The sequence below is a fragment of the Schistocerca gregaria genome, chromosome 8 (assembly GCF_023897955.1).
Source record: "Schistocerca gregaria isolate iqSchGreg1 chromosome 8, iqSchGreg1.2, whole genome shotgun sequence".
Classification (NCBI taxonomy): domain Eukaryota; kingdom Metazoa; phylum Arthropoda; class Insecta; order Orthoptera; family Acrididae; genus Schistocerca; species Schistocerca gregaria.
In genome coordinates this window covers 8,767,994-8,789,728 of record NC_064927.1, presented here as the reverse complement: position 1 = coordinate 8,789,728, position 21,735 = coordinate 8,767,994, and the positions used below count along the sequence as shown (strand labels likewise).

The following is a 21,735-nucleotide window of genomic DNA, read 5'->3' as shown; positions in this document are numbered from 1 at the left end:
CATCCTCAAAGGAAGAAGTCGAATTTTGGAAATCAGTTGCGCGTCGTGGCCGTATAGCAAACAGTATCTGTGATGACGAACAATTAGCGACATGCCTTTTATTAAGAATTACTCTCAGATGTGATTAAGGCGAATGGCGCAGATAAAGCCTTTGCCAAAGCGGTTCAGCATAAGGTGGGACGAGGCAGTCTGAATTACATTTTATAGATGTATTTCTCACATATGTCAGAGCCTCTCGCGGTCGTCGTCGTCGTCGTCGTCGTCGTCGTCGTCGTCGTCGTCGTCGTCGTCGTCGTCTCCGCCGCTTCTGCAGAAGTAGTAAATGGCCATCGTGACAAATGCGGCGAGGCACGCCCTGCCTTCGATTCCGTATGCACAAAGTGTGTGGTCTTGTTTCCCAGTCTATATTTGGTCGGTCACGTAAGAGGTTGAATGTAACGAATGGGTGGGAAAGAGCAAGGGCAGCGGCTGTGTAGAACGAAAACACAAATAATCAGGGGTGTGAGCGTTTCGAGATGAGTCATATACAAGTTGCACTTGGTCGTCAGTGACTGTGTGGCGTAATGGATAAGGCGTCGGGCTTCGGATCTGAAGATTACAGGTTCGAATGCTGTCACGCTCGTGTTTTATCAGTTCTGAAAAAGAAACATTACGTTTTAATGTAGCATTTGAGCAGTACGAAACCGTCTGAATGTTGCTGTTGACCATTTTCTGCTTGGAGATGCTCTTGAGCTTGAAACACACACTACAAGACCGGTGTTAACTAGCGAAATGGTCGGCAGAGTGCCGTCACCGCGAGTTTCCACTGGCACTTGCACATCTAAAACAACGTCGGAAAGTAACTCGTTCGCCTTTTGAGTCACATCAAGTATGAGTGTTAATTTTGACGCCACTAGCTCTGCAGGTTGTCATGCAATTCCTTACCTCTCAGAAATGATTATGAAATAAAAGTGAAGTACGTGACGAGTGTGACGTTAGGAAAACATTAGGCAGCATATAGAGATTCTGTGTGGGACCACCCAACCAAAACGAGTACTGTGTGACGTGCTGACTGGCAAGTATTCACCGAAGCAGCCCGGCTAGCTCAGTCGGTAGAGCATGAGACTCTTAACCTCAGGGTCGTGGGTTCGAGCCCCACGCTGGGCGAAACGGAATTTTGTTCCGCTGCAGATGTAAATTACCGTTTTTCTGATTAACGTGATGTAATGGAAATAGCAACTTTAAACTTTGCCTACGTCTCTGTCAGTCGCAAGGAAACTGTATTTGAAGGTGAAGGTGATTTTGTAGACATGTGTGAAAGACATGTTCTGAAATGCAAGTGTTGTTGTTTGGAGAGGACATCGGTTACGTGTCAGATGTGTAGCCAAGCAGTAATGGGTCGCCGTAGCTGCAAACATTAGTCGGTAATATGAAGTGTTGTCAGCTGAAGTCTGATGATCCAGACGACCGTAAGGACGAAGTACGCAAAAGTACCGCTAGGCCGCGCCTCTTTAGCTCAGTGGTAGAGCACTGGACTAGTAAACCAAGGGTCGTGAGTTGCATCCTCAAAGGAAGAGGTTGAATTTTGGAAATCAGTTGCGCGTCGTGGCCGTATAGCAAACAGTATCTGTGATGACGAACAATTAGCGACATGCCTTTTATTAAGAATTACTCTCAGATGTGATTAAGGCGAATGGCGCAGATAAAGCCTTTGCCAAAGCGGTTCAGCATAAGGTGGGACGAGGCAGTCTGAATTACATTTTATAGATGTATTTCTCACATATGTCAGAGCCTCTCGCGGTCGTCGTCGTCGTCGTCGTCGCCGTCGTCGTCGTCGTCGCCGCCGCCGCTTCTGCAGAAGTAGCAAATGGCCATCGTGGCAAATGCGGCGAGGCACGCCCTGCCTTCGATTCCGTATGCACAAAGTGTGTGGTCTTGTTTCCCAGTCTATATTTGGTCGGTCACGTAAGAGGTTGAATGTAACGAATGGGTGGGAAAGAGCAAGGGCAGCGGCTGTGTAGAACGAAAACACAAATTATCAGGGGTGTGAGCGTTTCGAGATGAGTCATATACAAGTTGCACTTGGTCGTCAGTGACTGTGTGGCCTAATGGATAAGGCGTCGGACTTCGGATCTGAAGATTACAGGTTCGAATGCTGTCACGCTCGTGTTTTATCAGTTCTGAAAAAGAAACATACCGTTTTAATGTAGCATTTGAGCAGTACGAAACCGTCTGAATGTTGCTGTTGACCATTTTCTGCTTGGAGATGCTCTTGAGCTTGAAACACACACTACAAGACCGGTGTAAACTAGCGAAATGGTCGGCAGAGTGCCGTCACCGCGAGTTTCCACTGGCACTTGCACATCTAAAACAACGTCGGAAAGTAATTCGTTCGCCTTTTGAGTCACATCAAGTATGAGTGTTAATTTTGACGCCACTAGCTCTGCAGGTTGTCATGCAATTCCTTACCTCTCGGAAATGATTATGAAATAAAAGTGAAGTACGTGACGAGTGTGACGTTAGGAAAACATTAGCCAGCATGGAGAGATTCTGTATGGGACCACCCAACCAAAACGAGTACTGTGTGACGTGCTGACCGGCAAGTATTCACCGAAGCAGCCCGGCTAGCTCAGTCGGTAGAGCATGAGACTCTTAACCTCAGGGTCGTGGGTTCGAGCCTCACGCTGGGCGAAGCGGAATTTTGTTCCGCTGCAGATGTAAATTACCGTTTTTCTGATTAACGTGATGTAATGGAAATAGCAACTTTAAACTTTGCCTACGTCTCTGTCAGTCGCAAGGAAACTGTATTTGAAGGTGAAGGTGATTTTGTAGACATGTGTGAAAGACATGTTCTGAAATGCAAGTGTTGTTGTTTGGAGAGGACATCGGTTACGTGTCAGATGTGTAGCCAAGCAGTAATGGGTCGCCGTAGCTGCAAACATTAGTTGGTAATATGAAGTGTTGTCAGCTGAAGTCTGATGATACAGACGACCGTAAGGACGAAGTACGCAAAAGTACCGCTAGGCCGCGCCTCTTTAGCTCAGTGGTAGAGCACTGGACTAGTAAACCAAGGGTCGTGAGTTGCATCCTCAAAGGAAGAGGTTGAATTTTGGAAATCAGTTGCGCGTCGTGGCCGTATAGCAAACAGTATCTGTGATGACGAACAATTAGCGACATGCCTTTTATTAAGAATTACTCTCAGATGTGATTAAGGCGAATGGCGCAGATAAAGCCTTTGCCAAAGCGGTTCAGCATAAGGTGGGACGAGGCAGTCTGAATTACATTTTATAGATGTATTTCTCACATATGTCAGAGCCTCTCGCGGTCGTCGTCGTCGTCGTCGTCGCCGTCGTCGTCGTCGTCGCCGCCGCCGCTTCTGCAGAAGTAGCAAATGGCCATCGTGGCAAATGCGGCGAGGCACGCCCTGCCTTCGATTCCGTATGCACAAAGTGTGTGGTCTTGTTTCCCAGTCTATATTTGGTCGGTCACGTAAGAGGTTGAATGTAACGAATGGGTGGGAAAGAGCAAGGGCAGCGGCTGTGTAGAACGAAAACACAAATTATCAGGGGTGTGAGCGTTTCGAGATGAGTCATATACAAGTTGCACTTGGTCGTCAGTGACTGTGTGGCCTAATGGATAAGGCGTCGGACTTCGGATCTGAAGATTACAGGTTCGAATGCTGTCACGCTCGTGTTTTATCAGTTCTGAAAAAGAAACATTCCGTTTTAATGTAGCATTTGAGCAGTACGAAACCGTCTGAATGTTGCTGTTGACCATTTTCTGCTTGGAGATGCTCTTGAGCTTGAAACACACACTACAAGACCGGTGTAAACTAGCGAAATGGTCGGCAGAGTGCCGTCACCGCGAGTTTCCACTGGCACTTGCACATCTAAAACAACGTCGGAAAGTAATTCGTTCGCCTTTTGAGTCACATCAAGTATGAGTGTTAATTTTGACGCCACTAGCTCTGCAGGTTGTCATGCAATTCCTTACCTCTCGGAAATGATTATGAAATAAAAGTGAAGTACGTGACGAGTGTGACGTTAGGAAAACATTAGCCAGCATGGAGAGATTCTGTATGGGACCACCCAACCAAAACGAGTACTGTGTGACGTGCTGACCGGCAAGTATTCACCGAAGCAGCCCGGCTAGCTCAGTCGGTAGAGCATGAGACTCTTAACCTCAGGGTCGTGGGTTCGAGCCTCACGCTGGGCGAAGCGGAATTTTGTTCCGCTGCAGATGTAAATTACCGTTTTTCTGATTAACGTGATGTAATGGAAATAGCAACTTTAAACTTTGCCTACGTCTCTGTCAGTCGCAAGGAAACTGTATTTGAAGGTGTAGGTGATTTTGTAGACATGTGTGAAAGACATGTTCTGAAATGCAAGTGTTGTTGTTTGGAGAGGACATCGGTTACGTGTCAGATGTGTAGCCAAGCAGTAATGGGTCGCCATAGCTGCAAATATTAGTCTGTAATATGAAGTGTTGTCAGCTGAAGTCTGATGATCCAGACGACCGTAAGGACGAAGTACGCAAAAGTACCGCTAGGGCGCGCCTCTTTAGCTCAGTGGTAGAGCACTGGACTAGTAAACCAAGGGTCGTGAGTTCCATCCTCAAAGGAAGAAGTCGAATTTTGGAAATCAGTTGCGCGTCGTTGCCGTATAGCAAACAGTATCTGTGATGACGAACAATTAGCGACATGCCTTTTATTAAGAATTACTCTCAGATGTGATTAAGGCGAATGGCGCAGATAAAGCATTTGCCAAAGCGGTTCAGCATAAGGTGGGACGAGGCAGTCTGAATTACATTTTATAGATGTATTTCTCACATATGTCAGGGCCTTCTCGCGGTCGTCGTCGTCGTCGTCGTCGTCGTCGTCGTCGCGCCGCCGCCGCTTCTGCAGAAGTAGCAAATGGCCATCGTGGCAAATGCGGCGAGGCACGCCATGCCTTCGATTCCGTATGCACAAAGTGTGTGGTCTTGTTTCCCAGTCTATATTTGGTCGGTCACGTGAGAGGTTGAATGTAACGAATGGGTGGGAAAGAGCAAGGGCAGCGGCTGTGTAGAACGAAAACACAAATTATCAGGGGTGTGAGCGTTCCGAGATGAGTCATATACAAGTTGCACTTGGTCGTCAGTGACTGTGTGGCCTAATAGATAAGGCGTCGGACTTCGGATCTGAAGATTACGGGTTCGAATGCTGTCACGCTCGTGTTTTATCAGTTCTGAAAAAGAAACATACCGTTTTAATGTAGCATTTGAGCAGTACGAAACCGTCTGAATGTTGCTGTTGACCATTTTCTGCTTGGAGATGCTCTTGAGCTTGAAACACACACTACAAGACCGGTGTTAACTAGCGAAATGGTCGGCAGAGTGCCGTCACCGCGAGTTTCCACTGGCACTTGCACATCTAAAACAACGTCGGAAAGTAACTCGTGCTCCTTTTGAGTCACATCAAGTATGAGTGTTAATTTTGACGCCACTAGCTCCGCAGGTTGTCATGCAATTCCTTACCTCTCAGAAATGATTATGAAATAAAAGTGAAGTACGTGACGAGTGTGACGTTAGGAAAACATTAGGCAGCATGGAGAGATTCTGTATGGGACCACCCAACCCAAACGAGTACTGTGTGACGTGCTGCCCGGCAAGTATTCACCGAAGCAGCCCGGCTAGCTCAGTCGGTAGAGCATGAGACTCTTAATCTCAGGGTCGTGGGTTCGAGCCCCACGCTGGGCGAAACGGAATTTTGTTCCGCTGCAGATGTAAATTACCGTTTTTCTGATTAACGTGATGTAATGGAAATAGCAACTTTAAACTTTGCCTACGTCTCTGTCAGTCGCAAGGAAACTGTATTTGAAGGTGAAGGTGATTTTGTAGACATGTGTGAAAGACATGTTCTGAAATGCAAGTGTTGTTGTTTGGAGAGGACATCGGTTACGTGTCAGATGTGTAGCCAAGCAGTAATGGGTCGCCATAGCTGCAAATATTAGTCGGTAATATGAAGTATTGTCAGCTGAAGTCTGATGATACAGACGACCGTAAGGACGAAGTACGCAAAGGTATCGCTAGGCCGCGCCTCTTTAGCTCAGTGGTAGAGCACTGGACTAGTAAACCAAGGGTCGTGAGTTGCATCCTCAAAGGAAGAAGTCGAATTTTGGAAATCAGTTGCTCGTCGTGGCCGTATAGCAAACAGTATCTGTGATGACGAACAATTAGCGACATGCCTTTTATTAAGAATTACTCTCAGATGTGATTAAGGCGAATGGCGTAGATAAAGCCTTTGCCAAAGCGGTTCAGCATAAGGTGGGACGAGGCAGTCTGAATTACATTTTATAGATGTATTTCCCACATATGTCAGAGCCTCTCGCGGTCGTCGTGTTCGTCGTCGCCGCCGCCGCTTCTGCAGAAGTAGCAAATGGCCATCGTGGCAAATGCGGCGAGGCACGCCCTGCCTTCGAATTCCGTATGCACGAAGTGTGTGGTCTTGTTTTCCAGTCTATATCTGGTCGGTCACGTAAGAGGTTGAATGTAACGAATGGGTGGGAAAGAGCAAGGGCAGCGGCTGTGTAGAACGAAAACACAAATTATCAGGGGTGTGAGCGTTTCGAGATGAGTCATATACAAGTTGCACTTGGTCGTCAGTGACTGTGTGGCCTAATAGATAAGGCGTCGGACTTCGGATCTGAAGATTACAGGTTCGAATGCTGTCACGCTCGTGTTTTATCTGTTCTGAAAAAGAAACATACCGTTTTAATGTAGCATTTGAGCAGTACGAAACCGTCTGAATGTTGCTGTTGACCATTTTCTGCTTGGAGATGCTCTTGAGCTTGAAACACACACTACAAGACCGGTGTTAACTAGCGAAATGGTCGGCAGAGTGCCGTCACCGCGAGTTTCCACTGGCACTTGCACATCTAAAACAACGTCGGAAAGTAACTCGTTCGCCTTTTAAGTCACATCAAGTATGAGTGTTAATTTTGACGCCACTAGCTCTGCAGGTTGTCATGCAATTCCTTACCTCTCAGAAATGATTATGAAATAAAAGTGAAGTACGTACCGAGTGTGACGTTAGAAAAACATTAGGCAACATGGAGAGATTATGTATGGGACCACCCAACCCAAACGAGTACTGTGTGACGTGCTGCCCGGGAAGTATTCACCGAAGCAGCCCGGCTAGCTCAGTCGGTAGAGCATGAGACTCTTAATCTCAGGGTCGTGGGTTCGAGCCCCACGCTGGGCGAAACGGAATTTTGTTCCGCTGCAGATGTAAATTACCGTTTTTCTGATTAACGTGATGTAATGGAAATAGCAACTTTAAACTTTGCCTACGTCTCTGTCAGTCGCAAGGAAACTGTATTTGAAGGTGAAGGTGATTTTGTAGACATGTGTGAAAGACATGTTCTGAAATGCAAGTGTTGTTGTTTGGAGAGGACATCGGTTACGTGTCAGATGTGTAGCCAAGCAGTAATGGGTCGCCATAGCTGCAAATATTAGTCGGTAATATAAAGTGTTGTCAGCTGAAGTCTGATGATCCAGACGACCGTAAGGACGAAGTACGCAAAGGTCCCGATAGGCCGCGCCTCTTTAGCTCAGTGGTAGAGCACTGGACTAGTAAACCAAGAGTCGTGAGTTCCATCCTCAAAGGAAGAAGTCGAATTTTGGAAATCAGTTGCGCGTCGTGGCCGTATAGCAAACAGTATCTGTGATGACGAACAATTAGCGACATGCTTTTATTAAGAATTACTCTCAGATGTGATTAAGGCGAATGGCGCAAATAAAGCCTTTGCCAAAGCGGTTCAGCATAAGGTGGGACGAGGCAGTCTGAATTACATTTTATAGATGTATTTCTCACATATGTCAGAGCCTCTCGCGGTCGTCGTCGTCGTCGTCGTCGTCGTCGTCGTCGTCTCCGCCGCTTCTGCAGAAGTAGTAAATGGCCATCGTGACAAATGCGGCGAGGCACGCCCTGCCTTCGATTCCGTATGCACAAAGTGTGTGGTCTTGTTTCCCAGTCTATATTTGGTCGGTCACGTAAGAGGTTGAATGTAACGAATGGGTGGGAAAGAGCAAGGGCAGCGGCTGTGTAGAACGAAAACACAAATAATCAGGGGTGTGAGCGTTTCGAGATGAGTCATATACAAGTTGCACTTGGTCGTCAGTGACAGTGTGGCGTAATGGATAAGGCGTCGGACTTCGGATCTGAAGATTACAGGTTCGAATGCTGTCACGCTCGTGTTTTATCAGTTCTGAAAAAGAAACATTACGTTTTAATGTAGCATTTGAGCAGTACGAAACCGTCTGAATGTTGCTGTTGACCATTTTCTGCTTGGAGATGCTCTTGAGCTTGAAACACACACTACAAGACCGGTGTTAACTAGCGAAATGGTCGGCAGAGTGCCGTCACCGCGAGTTTCCACTGGCACTTGCACATCTAAAACAACGTCGGAAAGTAACTCGTTCGCCTTTTGAGTCACATCAAGTATGAGTGTTAATTTTGACGCCACTAGCTCTGCAGGTTGTCATGCAATTCCTTACCTCTCAGAAATGATTATGAAATAAAAGTGAAGTACGTGACGAGTGTGACGTTAGGAAAACATTAGGCAGCATGGAGAGATTCTGTATGGGACCACCCAACCAAAACGAGTACTGTGTGACGTGCTGACTGGCAAGTATTCACCGAAGCAGCCCGGCTAGCTCAGTCGGTAGAGCATGAGACTCTTAACCTCAGGGTCGTGGGTTCGAGCCCCACGCTGGGCGAAACGGAATTTTGTTCCGCTGCAGATGTAAATTACCGTTTTTCTGATTAACGTGATGTAATGGAAATAGCAACTTTAAACTTTGCCTACGTCTCTGTCAGTCGCAAGGAAACTGTATTTGAAGGTGAAGGTGATTTTGTAGACATGTGTGAAAGACATGTTCTGAAATGCAAGTGTTGTTGTTTGGAGAGGACATCGGTTACGTGTCAGATGTGTAGCCAAGCAGTAATGGGTCGCCGTAGCTGCAAACATTAGTCGGTAATATGAAGTGTTGTCAGCTGAAGTCTGATGATCCAGACGACCGTAAGGACGAAGTACGCAAAAGTACCGCTAGGCCGCGCCTCTTTAGCTCAGTGGTAGAGCACTGGACTAGTAAACCAAGGGTCGTGAGTTGCATCCTCAAAGGAAGAGGTCGAATTTTGGAAATCAGTTGCGCGTCGTGGCCGTATAGCAAACAGTATCTGTGATGACGAACAATTAGCGACATGCCTTTTATTAAGAATTACTCTCAGATGTGATTAAGGCGAATGGCGCAGATAAAGCCTTTGCCAAAGCGGTTCAGCATAAGGTGGGACGAGGCGGTCTGAATTACATTTTATAGATGTATTTCTCACATATGTCAGAGCCTCTCGCGGTCGTCGTCGTCGTCGTCGTCGTCGTCGTCGCCGTCGTCGTCGTCGTCGCCGCCGCCGCTTCTGCAGAAGTAGCAAATGGCCATCGTGGCAAATGCGGCGAGGCACGCCCTGCCTTCGATTCCGTATGCACAAAGTGTGTGGTCTTGTTTCCCAGTCTATATTTGGTCGGTCACGTAAGAGGTTGAATGTAACGAATGGGTGGGAAAGAGCAAGGGCAGCGGCTGTGTAGAACGAAAACACAAATTATCAGGGGTGTGAGCGTTTCGAGATGAGTCATATACAAGTTGCACTTGGTCGTCAGTGACTGTGTGGCCTAATGGATAAGGCGTCGGACTTCGGATCTGAAGATTACAGGTTCGAATGCTGTCACGCTCGTGTTTTATCAGTTCTGAAAAAGAAACATTCCGTTTTAATGTAGCATTTGAGCAGTACGAAACCGTCTGAATGTTGCTGTTGACCAGTTTCTGCTTGGAGATGCTCTTGAGCTTGAAACACACACTACAAGACCGGTGTTAACTAGCGAAATGGTCGGCAGAGTGCCGTCACCGCGAGTATCCACTGGCACTTGCACATCTAAAACAACGTCGGAAAGTAATTCGTTCGCCTTTTGAGTCACATCAAGTATGAGTGTTAATTTTGACGCCACTAGCTCTGCAGGTTGTCATGCAATTCCTTACCTCTCAGAAATGATTATGAAATAAAAGTGAAGTACGTGACGAGTGTGACGTTAGGAAAACATTAGCCAGCATGGAGAGATTCTGTATGGGACCACCCAACCAAAACGAGTAGTGTGTGACGTGCTGACTGGCAAGTATTCACCGAAGCAGCCCGGCTAGCTCAGTCGGTAGAGCATGAGACTCTTAACCTCAGGGTCGTGGGTTCGAGCCTCACGCTGGGCGAAGCGGAATTTTGTTCCGCTGCAGATGTAAATTACCGTTTTTCTGATTAACGTGATGTAATGGAAATAGCAAACTTTAAACTTTGCCTACGTCTCTGTCAGTCGCAAGGAAACTGTATTTGAAGGTGTAGGTGATTTTGTAGACATGTGTGAAAGACATGTTCTGAAATGCAAGTGTTGTTGTTTGGAGAGGACATCGGTTACGTGTCAGATGTGTAGCCAAGCAGTAATGGGTCGCCATAGCTGCAAATATTAGTCTGTAATATGAAGTGTTGTCAGCTGAAGTCTGATGATCCAGACGACCGTAAGGACGAAGTACGCAAAAGTACCGCTAGGCCGCGCCTCTTTAGCTCAGTGGTAGAGCACTGGACTAGTAAACCAAGGGTCGTGAGTTCCATCCTCAAAGGAAGAAGTCGAATTTTGGAAATCAGTTGCGCGTCGTTGCCGTATAGCAAACAGTATCTGTGATGACGAACAATTAGCGACATGCCTTTTATTAAGAATTACTCTCAGATGTGATTAAGGCGAATGGCGCAGATAAAGCATTTGCCAAAGCGGTTCAGCATAAGGTGGGACGAGGCAGTCTGAATTAGATTTTATAGATGTATTTCTCACATATGTCAGGGCCTTCTCGCGGTCGTCGTCGTCGTCGTCGTCGTCGTCGTCGTCGTCGCGCCGCCGCCGCTTCTGCAGAAGTAGCAAATGGCCATCGTGGCAAATGCGGCGAGGCACGCCATGCCTTCGATTCCGTATGCACAAAGTGTGTGGTCTTGTTTCCCAGTCTATATTTGGTCGGTCACGTGAGAGGTTGAATGTAACGAATGGGTGGGAAAGAGCAAGGGCAGCGGCTGTGTAGAACGAAAACACAAATTATCAGGGGTGTGAGCGTTTCGAGATGAGTCATATACAAGTTGCACTTGGTCGTCAGTGACTGTGTGGCCTAATGGATAAGGCGTCGGACTTCGGATCTGAAGATTACAGGTTCGAATGCTGTCACGCTCGTGTTTTATCAGTTCTGAAAAAGAAACATTCCGTTTTAATGTAGCATTTGAGCAGTACGAAACCGTCTGAATGTTGCTGTTGACCATTTTCTGCTTGGAGATGCTCTTGAGCTTGAAACACACACTACAAGACCGGTGTTAACTAGCGAAATGGTCGGCAGAGTGCCGTCACCGCGAGTTTCCACTGGCACTTGCACATCTAAAACAACGTCGGAAAGTAATTCGTTCGCCTTTTGAGTCACATCAAGTATGAGTGTTAATTTTGACGCCACTAGCTCTGCAGGTTGTCATGCAATTCCTTACCTCTCAGAAATGATTATGAAATAAAAGTGAAGTACGTGACGAGTGTGACGTTAGGAAAACATTAGCCAGCATGGAGAGATTCTGTATGGGACCACCCAACCAAAACGAGTACTGTGTGACGTGCTGACCGGCAAGTATTCACCGAAGCAGCCCGGCTAGCTCAGTCGGTAGAGCATGAGACTCTTAACCTCAGGGTCGTGGGTTCGAGCCTCACGCTGGGCGAAGCGGAATTTTGTTCCGCTGCAGATGTAAATTACCGTTTTTCTGATTAACGTGATGTAATGGAAATAGCAACTTTAAACTTTGCCTACGTCTCTGTCAGTCGCAAGGAAACTGTATTTGAAGGTGTAGGTGATTTTGTAGACATGTGTGAAAGACATGTTCTGAAATGCAAGTGTTGTTGTTTGGAGAGGACATCGGTTACGTGTCAGATGTGTAGCCAAGCAGTAATGGGTCGCCATAGCTGCAAATATTAGTCGGTAATATGAAGTGTTGTCAGCTGAAGTCTGATGATCCAGACGACCGTAAGGACGAAGTACGCAAAGGTCCCGATAGGCCGCGCCTCTTTAGCTCAGTGGTAGAGCACTGGACTAGTAAACCAAGAGTCGTGAGTTCCATCCTCAAAGGAAGAAGTCGAATTTTGGAAATCAGTTGCGCGTCGTGGCCGTATAGCAAACAGTATCTGTGATGACGAACAATTAGCGACATGCCTTTTATTAAGAATTACTCTCAGATGTGATTAAGGCGAATGGCGCAAATAAAGCCTTTGCCAAAGCGGTTCAGCATAAGGTGGGACGAGGCAGTCTGAATTACATTTTATAGATGTATTTCTCTCATATGTCAGAGCCTCTCGCGGTCGTCGCCGCCGCCGCCGCTTCTGCAGAAGTAGCAAATAGCCATCGTGGCAAATGCGGCGAGGCACGCCCTGCCTTCGATTCCGTATGCACGAAGTGTGTGGTCTTGTTTTCCAGTCTATATTTGGTCGGTCACGTAAGAGGTTGAATGTAACGAATGGGTGGGAAAGAGCAAGGGCAGCGGCTGTGTAGAACGAAAACACAAATTATCAGGGGTGTGAGCGTTTCGAGATGAGTCATATACAAGTTGCACTTGGTCGTCAGTGACTGTGTGGCCTAATAGATAAGGCGTCGGACTTCGGATCTGAAGATTACAGGTTCGAATGCTGTCACGCTCGTGTTTTATCAGTTCTGAAAAAGAAACATACCGTTTTAATGTAGCATTTGAGCAGTACGAAACCGTCTGAATGTTGCTGTTGACCATTTTCTGCTTGGAGATGCTCTTGAGCTTGAAACACACACTACAAGACCGGTGTTAACTAGCGAAATGGTCGGCAGAGTGCCGTCACCGCGAGCTTCCACTGGCACTTGCACATCTAAAACAACGTCGGAAAGTAACTCGTGCTCCTTTTGAGTCACATCAAGTATGAGTGTTAATTTTGACGCCACTAGCTCTGCAGGTTGTCATGCAATTCCTTACCTCTCAGAAATGATTATGAAATAAAAGTGAAGTACGTGACGAGTGTGACGTTAGGAAAACATTAGGCAGCATGGAGAGATTCTGTATGGGACCACCCAACCCAAACGAGTACTGTGTGACGTGCTGCCCGGCAAGTATTCACCGAAGCAGCCCGGCTAGCTCAGTCGGTAGAGCATGAGACTCTTAATCTCAGGGTCGTGGGTTCGAGCCCCACGCTGGGCGAAACGGAATTTTGTTCCGCTGCAGATGTAAATTACCGTTTTTCTGATTAACGTGATGTAATGGAAATAGCAACTTTAAACTTTGCCTACGTCTCTGTCAGTCGCAAGGAAACTGTATTTGAAGGTGAAGGTGATTTTGTAGACATGTGTGAAAGACATGTTCTGAAATGCAAGTGTTGTTGTTTGGAGAGGACATCGGTTACGTGTCAGATGTGTAGCCAAGCAGTAATGGGTCGCCATAGCTGCAAATATTAGTCGGTAATATGAAGTATTGTCAGCTGAAGTCTGATGATCCAGACGACGGTAAGGACGAAGTACGCAAAAGTTTCGCTAGGCCGCGCCTCTTTAGCTCAGTGGTAGAGCACTGGACTAGTAAACCAAGGGTCGTGAGTTGCATCCTCAAAGGAAGAAGTCGAATTTTGGAAATCAGTTGCGCGTCGTGGCCGTATAGCAAACAGTATCTGTGATGACGAACAATTAGCGACATGCCTTTTATTAAGAATTACTCTCAGATGTGATTAAGGCGAATGGCGTAGATAAAGCCTTTGCCAAAGCGGTTCAGCATAAGGTGGGACGAGGCAGTCTGAATTACATTTTATAGATGTATTTCTCACATATGTCAGAGCCTCTCGCGGTCGTCGTGTTCGTCGTCGCCGCCGCCGCTTCTGCAGAAGTAGCAAATGGCCATCGTGGCAAATGCGGCGAGGCACGCCCTGCCTTCGAATTCCGTATGCACGAAGTGTGTGGTCTTGTTTTCCAGTCTATATTTGGTCGGTCACGTAAGAGGTTGAATGTAACGAATGGGTGGGAAAGAGCAAGGGCAGCGGCTGTGTAGAACGAAAACACAAATAATTAGGGGTGTGAGCGTTTCGAGATGAGTCATATACAAGTTGCACTTGGTCGTCAGTGACTGTGTGGCCTAATAGATAAGGCGTCGGACTTCGGATCTGAAGATTACAGGTTCGAATGCTGTCACGCTCGTGTTTTATCAGTTCTGAAAAAGAAACATTCCGTTTTAATGTAGCATTTGAGCAGTACGAAACCGTCTGAATGTTGCTGTTGACCATTTTCTGCTTGGAGATGCTCTTGAGCTTGAAACACACACTACAAGACCGGTGTTAACAAGCGAAATGGTCGGCAGAGTGCCGTCACCGCGAGTTTCCACTGGCACTTGCACATCTAAAACAACGTCGGAAAGTAACTCGTTCGCCTTTTGAGTCACATCAAGTATGAGTGGTTATTTTGACGCCACTAGCTCTGCAGGTTGTCATGCAATTCCTTACCTCTCAGAAATGATTATGAAATAAAAGTGAAGTACATGACGAGTGTGACGTTAGGAAAACATTAGGCAACATGGAGAAATTCTGTATGGGACCACCCAACCCAAACGAGTACTGTGTGACGTGCTGCCCGGCAAGTATTCACCGAAGCAGCCCGGCTAGCTCAGTCGGTAGAGCATGAGACTCTTAATCTCAGGGTCGTGGGTTCGAGCCCCACGCTGGGCGAAACGGAATTTTGTTCCGCTGCAGATGTAAATTACCGTTTTTCTGATTAACGTGATGTAATGGAAATAGCAACTTTAAACTTTGCCTACGTCTCTGTCAGTCGCAAGGAAACTGTATTTGAAGGTGAAGGTGATTTTGTAGACATGTGTGAAAGACATGTTCTGAAATGCAAGTGTTGTTGTTTGGAGAGGACATCGGTTACGTGTCAGATGTGTAGCCAAGCAGTAATGGGTCGCCATAGCTGCAAATATTAGTCGGTAATATGAAGTGTTGTCAGCTGAAGTCTGATGATCCAGACGACCGTAAGGACGAAGTACGCAAAGGTATCGCTAGGCCGCGCCTCTTTAGCTCAGTGGTAGAGCACTGGACTAGTAAACCAAGGGTCGTGAGTTCCATCCTCAAAGGAAGAAGTCGAATTTTGGAAATCAGTTGCGCGTCGTGGCCGTATAGCAAACAGTATCTGTGATGACGAACAATTAGCGACATGCCTTTTATTAAGAATTACTCTCAGATGTGATTAAGGCGAATGGCGCAGATAAAGCCTTTGCCAAAGCGGTTCAGCATAAGGTGGGACGAGGCAGTCTGAATTACATTTTATAGATGTATTTCTCACATATGTCAGAGCCTCTCGCGGTCGTCGTCGTCGTCGTCGTCGTCGCCGCCGCCGCCGCTTCTGCAGAAGTAGCAAATGGCCATCGTGGCAAATGCGGCGAGGCACGCCCTGCCTTCGATTCCGTATGCACAAAGTGTGTGGTCTTGTTTCCCAGTCTATATTTGGTCGGTCACGTAAGAGGTTGAATGTAACGAATGGGTGGGAAAGAGCAAGGGCAGCGGCTGTGTAGAACGAAAACACAAATAATCAGGGGTGTGAGCGTTTCGAGATGAGTCATATACAAGTTGCACTTGGTCGTCAGTGACTGTGTGGCCTAATAGATAAGGCGTCGGACTTCGGATCTGAAGATTACAGGTTCGAATGCTGTCACGCTCGTGTTTTATCAGTTCTGAAAAAGAAACATTCCGTTTTAATGTAGCATTTGAGCAGTACGAAACCGTCTGAATGTTGCTGTTGACCATTTTCTGCTTGGAGATGCTCTTGAGCTTGAAACACACACTACAAGACCGGTGTTAACTAGCGAAATGGTCGGCAGAGTGCCGTCACCGCGAGTTTCCACTGGCACTTGCACATCTAAAACAACGTCGGAAAGTAACTCGTTCGCCTTTTGAGTCACATCAGGTATGAGTGTTAATTTTGACGCCACTAGCTCTGCAGGTTGTCATGCAATTCCTTACCTCTCAGAAATGATTATGAAATAAAAGTGAAGTACGTGACGAGTGTGACCTTAGGAAAACATTAGGCAACATGGAGAGATTCTGTATGGGACCACCCAACCCAAACGAGTACTGTGTGACGTGCTGCCCGGCAAGTATTCACCGAAGCAGCCCGGCTAGCTCAGTCGGTAGAGCATGAGACTCTTAATCTCAGGGTCGTGGGTTCGAGCCCCACGCTGGGCGAAACGGAATTTTGTTCCGCTGCAGATGTAAATTACCGTTTTTCTGATTAACGTGATGTAATGGAAATAGCAACTTTAAACTTTGCCTACGTCTCTGTCAGTCGCAAGGAAACGGTATTTGAAGGTGAAGGTGATTTTGTAGACATGTGTGAAAGACATGTTCTGAAATGCAAGTGTTGTTGTTTGGAGAGGACATCGGTTACGTGTCAGATGTGTAGCCAAGCAGTAATGGGTCGCCATAGCTGCAAATATTAGTCGGTAATATGAAGTGTTGTCAGCTGAAGTCTGATGATCCAGACGACCGTAAGGACGAAGTACGCAAAGGTAGCGCTAGGCCGCGCCTCTTTAGCTCAGTGGTAGAGCACTGGACTAGTAAACCAAGGGTCGTGAGTTCCATCCTCAAAGGAAGAAGTCGAATTTTGGAAATCAGTTGCGCGTCGTGGCCGTATATCAAACAGTATCTGTGATGACGAACAATTAGCGACATGCCTTTTATTAAGAATTACTCTCAGATGTGATTAAGGCGAATGGCGCATATAAAGCCTTTGCCAAAGCGGTTCAGCATAAGGTGGGACGAGGCAGTCTGAATTACATTTTATAGATGTATTTCTCACATATGTCAGAGCCTCTCGCGGTCGTCGTCGTCGTCGTCGTCGTCGCCGCCGCCGCCGCCGCTTCTGCAGAAGTAGCAAATGGCCATCGTGGCAAATGCGGCGAGGCACACCCTGCCTTCGATTCCGTATGCACGAAGTGTGTGGTCTTGTTTTCCAGTCTATATTTGGTCGGTCACGTAAGAGGTTGAATGTAACGAATGGGTGGGAAAGAGCAAGGGCAGCGGCTGTGTAGAACGAAAACACAAATAATCAGGGGTGTGTGCGTTTCGAGATGAGTCATATACAAGTTGCACTTGGTTGTCAGTGACTGTGTGGCCTAATAGATAAGGCGTCGGACTTCGGATCTGAAGATTACAGGTTCGAATGCTGTCACGCTCGTGTTTTATCAGTTCTGAAAAAGAAACATACCGTTTTAATGTAGCATTTGAGCAGTACGAAACCGTCTGAATGTTGCTGTTGACCATTTTCTGCTTGGAGATGCTCTTGAGCTTGAAACACACACTACAAGACCGGTGTTAACTAGCGAAATGGTCGGCAGAGTGCCGTCACCGCGAGTTTCCACTGGCACTTGCACATCTAAAACAACGTCGGAAAGTAACTCGTTCGCCTTTTGAGTCACATCAAGTATGAGTGTTAATTTTGACGCCACTAGCTCTGCAGGTTGTCATGCAATTCCTTACCTCTCAGAAATGATTATGAAATAAAAGTGAAGTACGTGACGAGTGTGACGTTAGGAAAACATTAGGCAACATGGAGAGCTTCTGTATGGGACCACCCAACCCAAACGAGTACTGTGTGACGTGCTGCCCGGCAAGTATTCACCGAAGCAGCCCGGCTAGCTCAGTCGGTAGAGCATGAGACTCTTAATCTCAGGGTCGTGGGTTCGAGCCCCACGCTGGGCGAAACGGAATTTTGTTCCGCTGCAGATGTAAATTACCGTTTTTCTGATTAACGTGATGTAATGGAAATAGCAACTTTAAACTTTGCCTACGTCTCTGTCAGTCGCAAGGAAACTGTATTTGAAGGTGAAGGTGATTTTGTAGACATGTGTGAAAGACATGTTCTGAAATGCAAGTGTTGTTGTTTGGAGAGGACATCGGTTACGTGTCAGATGTGTAGCCAAGCAGTAATGGGTCGCCATAGCTGCAAATATTAGTCGGTAATATGAAGTGTTGTCAGCTGAAGTCTGATGATCCAGACGACCGTAAGGACGAAGTACGCAAAGGTACCGCTAGGCCGCGCCTCTTTAACTCAGTGCTAGAGCACTGGACTAGTAAACCAAGGGCCGTGAGCTCCATCCTCAAAAGAAAAAGTCGAATTTTGGAAATCAGTTGCGCGTCGTGGCCGTATAGCAAACAGTATCTGTGATGACGAACAATTAGCGACATGCCTTTTATTAAGAATTACTCTCAGATGTGATTAAGGCGAATGGCGCAGATAAAGCCTTTGCCAAAGCGGTTCAGCATAAGGTGGGACGAGGCAGTCTGAATTACATTTTATAGATGTATTTCTCACATATGTCAGAGCCTCTCGCGGTCGTCGTCGTCGTCGTCGTCGTCGCCGCCGCTTCTGCAGAAGTAGCAAATGGCCATCGTGGCAAATGCGGCGAGGCACGCCCTGCCTTCGATTCCGTATGCACAAAGTGTGTGGTCTTGTTTCCCAGTCTATATTTGGTCGGTCACGTAAGAGGTTGAATGTAACGAATGGGTGGGAAAGAGCAAGGGCAGCGGCTGTGTAGAACGAAAACACAAATAATCAGGGGTGTGAGCGTTTCGAGATGAGTCATATACAAGTTGCACTTGGTCGTCAGTGACTGTGTGGCCTAATAGATAAGGCGTCGGATTTGGATCTGAAGATTACAGGTTCGAATGCTGTCACGCTCGTGTTTTATCAGTTCTGAAAAAGAAACATACCGTTTTAATGTAGCATTTGAGCAGTACGAAACCGTCTGAATGTTGCTGTTGACCATTTTCTGCTTGGAGATGCTCTTGAGCTTGAAACACACACTACAAGACCGGTGTTAACTAGCGAAATGGTCGGCAGAGTGCCGTCACCGCGAGTTTCCACTGGCACTTGCACATCTAAAACAACGTCGGAAAGTAACTCGTTCGCCTTTTGAGTCACATCAAGTATGAGTGTTAATTTTGACGCCACTAGCTCTGCAGGTTGTCATGCAATTCCTTACCTCTCAGAAATGATTATGAAATAAAAGTGAAGTACGTGACGAGTGTGACGTTAGGAAAACATTAGGCAACATGGAGAGATTCTGTATGGGACCACCCAACCCAAACGAGTACTGTGTGACGTGATGCCCGGCAAGTGTTCACCGAAGCAGCCCGGCTAGCTCAGTCGGTAGAGCATGAGACTCTTAATCTCAGGGTCGTGGGTTCGAGCCCCACGCTGGGCGAAACGGAATTTTGTTCCGCTGCAGATGTAAATTACCGTTTTTCTGATTAACGTGATGTAATGGAAATAGCAACTTTAAACTTTGCCTACGTCTCTGTCAGTCGCAAGGAAACTGTATTTGAAGGTGAAGGTGATTTTGTAGACATGTGTGAAAGACATGTTCTGAAATGCAAGTGTTGTTGTTTGGAGAGGACATCGGTTACGTGTCAGATGTGTAGCCAAGCAGTAATGGGTCGCCATAGCTGCAAATATTAGTCGGTAATATGAAGTGCTGTCAGCTGAAGTCTGATGATCCAGACGATCGTAAGGACGAAGTACGCAAAGGTACCGCTAGGCCGCGCCTCTTTAGCTCAGTGGTAGAGCACTGGACTAGTAAACCAAGGGTCGTGAGTTCCATCCTCAAAGGAAGAAGTCGAATTTTGGATATCAGTTGCGCGTCGTGGCCGTATATCAAACAGTATCTGTGATGACGAACAATTAGCGACATGCCTTTTATTAAGAATTACTCTCAGATGTGATTAAGGCGAATGGCGCAGATAAAGCCTTTGCCAAAGCGGTTCAGCATAAGGTGGGACGAGGCAGTCTGAATTACATTTTATAGATGTATTTCTCACATATGTCAGAGCCTCTCGCGGTCGTCGTCGTCGTCGTCGTCGTCGTCGTCGTCGTCGTCGCCGCTTCTGCAGAAGTAGCAAATGGCCATCGTGGCAAATGCGGCGAGGCACACCCTGCCTTCGATTCCGTATGCACGAAGTGTGTGGTCTTGTTTTCCAGTCTATATTTGGTCGGTCACGTAAGAGGTTGAATGTAACGAATGGGTGGGAAAGAGCAAGGGCAGCGGCTGTGTAGAACGAAAACACAAATAATCAGGGGTGTGAGCGTTTCGAGATGAGTCATATACAAGTTGCACTTGGTCGTCAGTGACTGTGTGGCCTAATAGATAAGGCGTCGGACTTCGGATCTGAAGATTACAGGTTCGAATGCTGTCACGCTCGTGTTTTATCAGTTCTGAAAAAGAAACATACCGTTTTAATGTAGCATTTGAGCAGTACGAAACCGTCTGAATGTTGCTGTTGACCATTTTCTGCTTGGAGATGCTCTTGAGCTTGAAACACACACTACAAGACCGGTGTTAACTAGCGAAATGGTCGGCAGAGTGCCGTCACCGCGAGTTTCCACTGGCACTTGCACATCTAAAACAACGTCGGAAAGTAACTCGTTCGCCTTTTGAGTCACATCAAGTATGAGTGTTAATTTTGACGCCACTAGCTCTGCAGGTTGTCATGCAATTCCTTACCTCTCAGACATGATTATGAAATAAAAGTGAAGTACGTGACGAGTGTGACGTTAGGAAAACATATGGCAACATGGAAAGATTCTCTATGGGACCACCCAACCCAAACGAGTACTGTGTGACGTGCTGCCCGGCAAGTATTCACCGAAGCAGCCCGGCTAGCTCAGTCGGTAGAGCATGAGACTCTTAATCTCAGGGTCGTGGGTTCGAGCCCCACGCTGGGCGAAACGGAATTTTGTTCCGCTGCAGATGTAAATTACCGTTTTTCTGATTAACGTGATGTAATGGAAATAGCAACTTTAAACTTTGCCTACGTCTCTGTCAGTCGCAAGGAAACTGTATTTGAAGGTGAAGGTGATTTTGTAGACATGTGTGAAAGACATGTTCTGAAATGCAAGTGTTGTTGTTTGGAGAGGACATCGGTTACGTTTCAGATGTGTAGCCAAGCAGTAATGGGTCGCCATAGCTGCAAATATTAGTCGGTAATATGAAGTGTTGTCAGCTGAAGTCTGATGATCCAGACGACCGTAAGGACGAAGTACGCAAAGGTACCGCTAGGCCGCGCCTCTTTAGCTCAGTGGTAGAGCACTGGACTAGTAAACCAAGGGTCGTGAGTTCCATTCTCAAAGGAAGAAGTCGAATTTTGGATATCAGTTGCGCGTCGTGGCCGTATATCAAACAGTATCTGTGATGACGAACAATTAGCGACATGCCTTTTATTAAGAATTACTCTCAGATGTGATTAAGGCGAATGGCGCAGATAAAGCCTTTGCCAAAGCGGTTCAGCATAAGGTGGGACGAGGCAGTCTGAATTACATTTTATAGATGTATTTCTCACATATGTCAGAGCCTCTCGCGGTCGTCGTCGTCGTCGTCGTCGTCGTCGTCGTCGTCGTCGTCGTCGTCGTCGTCGTCGTCGTCGTCGCCGCCGCCGCCGCTTCTGCAGAAGTAGCAAATGGCCATCGTGGCAAATGCGGCGAGGCACGCCCTGCCTTCGATTCCGTATGCACGAAGTGTGTGGTCTTGTTTTCCAGTCTATATTTGGTCGGTCACGTAAGAGGTTGAATGTAACGAATGGGTGGGAAAGAGCAAGGGCAGCGGCTGTGTAGAACGAAAAC

The 21,735-nt window shown here is 46.9% G+C and overlaps 14 non-coding genes across 14 annotated transcripts; all 14 read left to right on the top strand.

The window, feature by feature from the left end:
- The first annotated feature begins 1,073 nt into the window (after window positions 1–1,073).
- Window positions 1,074–1,146, top strand: Trnak-cuu (transfer RNA lysine (anticodon CUU)). Its single transcript has one exon. It is a non-coding gene; the product is annotated as a tRNA-Lys (tRNA).
- A 1,451-nt stretch (window positions 1,147–2,597) lies between these two features.
- Window positions 2,598–2,670, top strand: Trnak-cuu (transfer RNA lysine (anticodon CUU)). Its single transcript has one exon. It is a non-coding gene; the product is annotated as a tRNA-Lys (tRNA).
- A 1,451-nt stretch (window positions 2,671–4,121) lies between these two features.
- Trnak-cuu (transfer RNA lysine (anticodon CUU)) lies at window positions 4,122–4,194 on the top strand. The gene has a single exon. It is a non-coding gene; the product is annotated as a tRNA-Lys (tRNA).
- A 1,448-nt stretch (window positions 4,195–5,642) lies between these two features.
- Trnak-cuu (transfer RNA lysine (anticodon CUU)) lies at window positions 5,643–5,715 on the top strand. The gene has a single exon. It is a non-coding gene; the product is annotated as a tRNA-Lys (tRNA).
- Window positions 5,716–7,146: 1,431 nt separating this feature from the next.
- Trnak-cuu (transfer RNA lysine (anticodon CUU)) lies at window positions 7,147–7,219 on the top strand. Its single transcript has one exon. It is a non-coding gene; the product is annotated as a tRNA-Lys (tRNA).
- Window positions 7,220–8,663: 1,444 nt separating this feature from the next.
- Window positions 8,664–8,736, top strand: Trnak-cuu (transfer RNA lysine (anticodon CUU)). Its single transcript has one exon. It is a non-coding gene; the product is annotated as a tRNA-Lys (tRNA).
- Window positions 8,737–10,196: 1,460 nt separating this feature from the next.
- Window positions 10,197–10,269, top strand: Trnak-cuu (transfer RNA lysine (anticodon CUU)). The gene has a single exon. It is a non-coding gene; the product is annotated as a tRNA-Lys (tRNA).
- Window positions 10,270–11,721: 1,452 nt separating this feature from the next.
- Trnak-cuu (transfer RNA lysine (anticodon CUU)) lies at window positions 11,722–11,794 on the top strand. Its single transcript has one exon. It is a non-coding gene; the product is annotated as a tRNA-Lys (tRNA).
- Window positions 11,795–13,215: 1,421 nt separating this feature from the next.
- Window positions 13,216–13,288, top strand: Trnak-cuu (transfer RNA lysine (anticodon CUU)). Its single transcript has one exon. It is a non-coding gene; the product is annotated as a tRNA-Lys (tRNA).
- Window positions 13,289–14,719: 1,431 nt separating this feature from the next.
- Trnak-cuu (transfer RNA lysine (anticodon CUU)) lies at window positions 14,720–14,792 on the top strand. The gene has a single exon. It is a non-coding gene; the product is annotated as a tRNA-Lys (tRNA).
- Window positions 14,793–16,231: 1,439 nt separating this feature from the next.
- Trnak-cuu (transfer RNA lysine (anticodon CUU)) lies at window positions 16,232–16,304 on the top strand. The gene has a single exon. It is a non-coding gene; the product is annotated as a tRNA-Lys (tRNA).
- Window positions 16,305–17,746: 1,442 nt separating this feature from the next.
- On the top strand, window positions 17,747–17,819 carry Trnak-cuu (transfer RNA lysine (anticodon CUU)). Its single transcript has one exon. It is a non-coding gene; the product is annotated as a tRNA-Lys (tRNA).
- Window positions 17,820–19,251: 1,432 nt separating this feature from the next.
- On the top strand, window positions 19,252–19,324 carry Trnak-cuu (transfer RNA lysine (anticodon CUU)). Its single transcript has one exon. It is a non-coding gene; the product is annotated as a tRNA-Lys (tRNA).
- A 1,445-nt stretch (window positions 19,325–20,769) lies between these two features.
- Trnak-cuu (transfer RNA lysine (anticodon CUU)) lies at window positions 20,770–20,842 on the top strand. Its single transcript has one exon. It is a non-coding gene; the product is annotated as a tRNA-Lys (tRNA).
- Window positions 20,843–21,735: the final 893 nt, after the last annotated feature.